Source organism: Salvelinus sp. IW2-2015, unplaced genomic scaffold (genome assembly GCF_002910315.2).
Source record: "Salvelinus sp. IW2-2015 unplaced genomic scaffold, ASM291031v2 Un_scaffold5509, whole genome shotgun sequence".
Classification (NCBI taxonomy): Eukaryota; Metazoa; Chordata; class Actinopteri; order Salmoniformes; family Salmonidae; genus Salvelinus; species Salvelinus sp. IW2-2015.
Window position 1 is genome coordinate 22,565 of NW_019946774.1, and position 5,166 is coordinate 27,730.

Genomic DNA, 5,166 nt, shown 5'->3' on the forward strand with positions numbered 1-5,166 from the left:
TGGTGTTGTGTGTGTGTGTGTGTTGTTGTGTTGTGTGCGTTTAGTGTGTGTGTGTGTGCGTGTTAGTGTGTGTTAGTGTGTGTTAGTGTTGAGCGATCTTAACCAGGCTTTTTTCTTTCTTTTCTGGACATTTAACAACTAATTGACCTTCAGTACCAGTCAGAAGTTTGGACACACCTACTCATTCAAGGGTTTTTCTTTATTTTTTACTATTTTCTATATTGTAGAATAATAGGGAAGACATCAAAACTATGAAATAACACAAATGGAATCATGTAGTAAGCAAAAATGTTTAAACAAATCAAAATATATTTTCTATTTTAGATTCTTCAAAGTAGCCATCCTTTGCCTTGATGACAGCGTTGCACACTCTTAACATTCTCTCAACCAGCTTCAGCTGGAATTATTTTCCAACAGTCTTGAAGGAGTTCCCACATATGCTGAGCACTTGTTGGCTGATTTTCCTTCATTCTGCGGTCCAAGTGTGCTCCCGAGTGGCGCAGCAGTCTAAGGCACTGCATCTCAGTGCAAGAGGCYTCACCACAGTCTCTGGTTCGAATCCAGGCTGTATCACATCCAGCCATGCTTGGGAGTCCCATAGGGCGGTGCACAATTGGCCCAGCATCATCCGGGTTTGGCCAGGGTAGGCCGTCATTGTAAATAACAATATGTTCTTAACTGACTTACCTAGTTAAATAAAGGTTAAATAAATAAAAGAAACATCTCGATTGTGTTGGCCAGGTCATCTGATGCAGCACTCCATCACTCTTGTTCGAATAGCCCCTGAGGTGTGTAGGGTCATTGTCCTGTTGAAAAACAAATGATAGTCCCACTAAGCCCAAACCAGATGGGATGGCGTAGCCATGCTGGTTAAACGTGCCTTGAATTCTAAATAAATTACAGACAGTGTCACCAGCAATGCACCCCATCATCACACCTCCTCCTCCATGCTTCACGGTGGGAACCACACATGTAGAGATCATCTGTTCACCTATTTCTAAAACTAAAAAGCATTGTATTTGGGACAAAACATTCACTAAACCCTAAATCTTGTCGTAAATTGAGCAAGTTGAGGTGACTAAACTGCTTGGCGTAACCCTGGATTGTAAACTGGTCAAAACATATTGATACAACAGTAGCTAAGATGGGGAGAAGTCTGTCTATAATAAAGCACTGCTCTGCCTTCTTAACAACACTATCCTACAGGCCCTGGTTTTGTCGCACCTGGACTACTGTTCAGTTGTTTGGTCAGGTGCCACAAAACAGGACTTTGCAATTGGTTCAGAACAGGGCAGCACGGCCGCCTCTTGGATGTATACAGAGAGCTAATATTAATAATATGCATATCAATCTCTCTTGGCTCAAAATTGACATGTTGAATGCACCGAGCTGTCTGTCTAAACTACTGGCACACAGCTCGGACACCCATGCATACCCCACAAGACATGCCACACGAGGTCTCTTCACAGTCCCCAAGTCCAGAACAGACTATGGGAGGCGCACAGTACTACATAGAGCCATGACAAAATGGAACTCTATTCCACATCAGGTAACTGATGCAGCAGTAGAATTAGATTTATAAAACAGATAAAAATACACCTTATGGAACAGCGGGAACTGTGAAGCAAAACAAACACAGACACACACACACACACACACACACGATAACATACGCACTATACATACACATGGATTTAGTACTGTAGATATGTGGTAGTGGTGGAGAAGGGGCCTGAGGGCACACAGTGTGTTGTGAAATCTGTGAATGTATTGTAATGTTTTAAAAATTGTATAAACTGCCTTAATTTTGCTGGACCCCAGAAAGAGTAGCTGCTGCCTTGGCAAATACAAATACCCTTGAATGAGTAGGTGTGTCCAGCTCTCAAATTTGGATTTCCACCGGTCTAATTTCTATTGATCGTGTTTCTTGGCCCAAGCAAGTCTCTTCTTCTTATTGGTGTCCTTTAGTAGTGGTTTCTTTACAGCAATTTGACCATGAAGGCCTGATTCACACAGTCTCCTCTGAACAGTTGATGTTGAGATGTGTCTGTTACTTGAACTCTGTGAAGCATTTATTTGGGCTGTAATTTCTGAGGCTGGTAACTCTAATGAACTTATCCTCTGCAGCAGAGGTAACTCTGGGTCTTCCTTTCCTGTGGCGGTCCTCATGAGAGCCAGTTTCATCATAGTGCTTGATGGTTTTTGCGACTACACTTGAAGAAACTTTCAAAGTTCTTTAAATTTTCCGGGTTGACTGACCTTCATGTCTTAAAGTAATAAGGGACTGTCATTTCTCTTTGCTACTTTGAGCTGTTAGTGTCATAATATTACCAAATAGGGCTATCTTCTGTATACCACCCCTACCTTGTCAAAACACAATTTATTGGCTCAAAGAAGGAAAGAAATTCCACAAAGTAACTTTTAACAAGGCACACCTGTTAATTGAAATGCATTCCAGGTGATTCCCTCATGAAGCTGGTTGAGAAAATGCCAAGAGTGTGCAAAGCTGTCATCAAGGCAATGGGTGGCTACTTTGAAGAATCTCAAATATAATGTATATTTTGATTTGTTTAACACTTTTTTGGTTACTACATGATTCCAAATGTGTTATTTCGGAGTTTTGATGTCTTCACTATTATTTGACAATGTAGAAAATAGTGAAAATAAAGAAAAACCCTTGAATGATTTGGTGTGTCCAAACTTTTGACCGGTGGTGTACGTCAGTTCAATGACTTGAATTCCATTTAGTGTGTTTTTTCTTCTTCGTTTCTCAAGAGAGAAATCACGTCAAGTACTATGTGGGACGCTGGGCTGAAGGGAGTTGTAGTTTTCACTACCTACTATAGTTCAACCTACTATAGTTCAGCACAAAAACATGGTATTTAACTACAATGACCATAATCCATTTCACCTGTTTTTTTCCATCTCAGACCCCGCCCACATGTCAGCTCCAGCAGCTAAGCACGATTCAATGTATTTAACTTTTTCTTTCTTTTATAAAATTGGCATCTGATGTTTCAAGCGTTCATGTCCATCTGCATGATTTAGATTATTTCAGTTACTATCCTAATGATTAGAGAAAAAAAATATTTTTACGAACAATTAAGTATTTTTCTCTTTGTGAGTGTGACTCCAGTCCAGACAGTCTGAGCTGCCTGTTCCTTATTAAATATAGTCTGAGCTGCCTGTTCCTGATTAAATATAGTCTGAGCTGCCTGTTCCTTATTAAATACAGTCTGAGCTGCCTGTTCCTTATTAAAATACTCCTTTTAATGAAAGGAGAAAACAGGACCAGCTCGAGACTATTCTTGGTTAAATAAGGAGGAACCAGCCAGCTTCAAGACTGGTATTTAAAATAAAAAGGTCATCTTCGCCCAGCTCGTGTACCATCACACTGCTACTGTCCCACGGGTCCCCCTGCCTTCAGCTTTTTGCCTCCCCTCTGCTCCTGCAGCTTTCTTACTCTCGTACTTAAATCACTTGCCGGCCGTATACCTCAGGCCTGCCAGCTAACCCTCAGGAGCTCCCCACTATCCCCTCGTATTCATTACAGTTTATATAGTTACTGCAGCTCCACTAGGAACTAGGCTGGCGGTGGTGCCAGCTCACCCGTCTCTAGACACTTCCTTTCTTCCTTGTACTTACATTGTCCCTACCTCTCCTTCTCTCCCTCTATAATGTTTCCGTGCTTACCCCTCCTGCGCTGCTCATGCTTCTCCTTGCCAGAGGAACAGGCGTGGATACTTCGCGCGGCAGCCTCCCCTAGACTGTCTCCTATACTCATCGAGCGCACCCTTATTGGCTCTTAGGTAACAGGCTCTACCCTCCAGCTCCTATGGACTGTATCTCTTCAAATGCCACAGGCATCAGCTTCAGCTCACTTTGCCATCACTTCTACCTTGTCGCTTATTTACATTATCCAGAGCTTCACCTTTTAGCTTACGGAACACTTGGCCCTCCTCTCCCGCTCCACGTCATTAGACCCCCTCCCTGTATCTGCTTAAAATATAGCTTCAGCGACCAGCAGCCACGCACACTGCCCCAGCCTCCAGACCCCATCTGTATTTAATTTTAACCCATAAGGAACTTGGTTGCCAGCTCAGACTTATAATAAGGAACAGGCGCCCTCGACTGTCACTATTTTCATTTAAGAACACTGGCCACCCTCCAGACCTTGGATCTCCCCCAGCTCTAGATCCTGCTTCTCTGTTTAATAACTGACAGCCCTACAGCCTCACAGACCCTCTGTATGTTCTTACTTGCAGGAACTTACAGGCTCCTGGCCCCAGCCAGCTTCAGACTTGTATTCGTGTTATAAGGACAATACCAGCGCAACTCAGACCCTCTTTTATGTAATCAGAGGAAGGCACACGACTCTGGTTTCGCGCTCTCAGCACTGTGTTCTAACTATGTTAATGCTGACCCTGAGCCACCCTGAGGCCGCACATCACTGCGGGCATCGCTCTGACCTGTTATTTATTGTATAGAGGCCATACCCCCAGGCACGTGCCTCAGACTTGTATTTAAGTGCATGCGATTCCAGGCGGAACATGGAGGCAGCTCAGACTGTACTTTGATATGAACAGGCCGCAGCTTCAGACCTGCTTCCATTTGTGACATACCCGAGGAACACGGCAGCTTCTAGGCTTACGTGTACTTATTTAATACTCCCTCCAGGAACATGGCAGGCTCCAGACCTTGCTTATTTCTGATACTGGCGATTCACCGCCTTTCAGCTCTTCCACTCCCCAGACTTATCTTTATAAGACCGGACATACAGCGCCACACGGTCTCAACAGATCGTGTTCATCAAGGAACAGGCAGCTCCTCAACCATATAATTAATCAGCGAACAGGTTCAGCTCAGAGCTGTGCTGCTATTTACATCCGACAGGAACCGCGCACCTCAGACTGTATCGCCTTTCACTATAGCGAACAGAGCAGCTCCAGCGACCTAGGTATTTAATAAGAGACAGGCAGCTCAGACTTGTATTTATAGCAGGAACAGGCAGCTCAGACTGTATTTAATAGGAAACAGGAGCTCAGACTGTATTGTAATGAGGACAGGCAGCTCAGACTGTATTATAATAGGAACAGGCAGGCTCAGACTGTATTTAATAAGAACAGGCAGCTCAGACTTATTTATAGGAACAGGAGCTCGACTGTA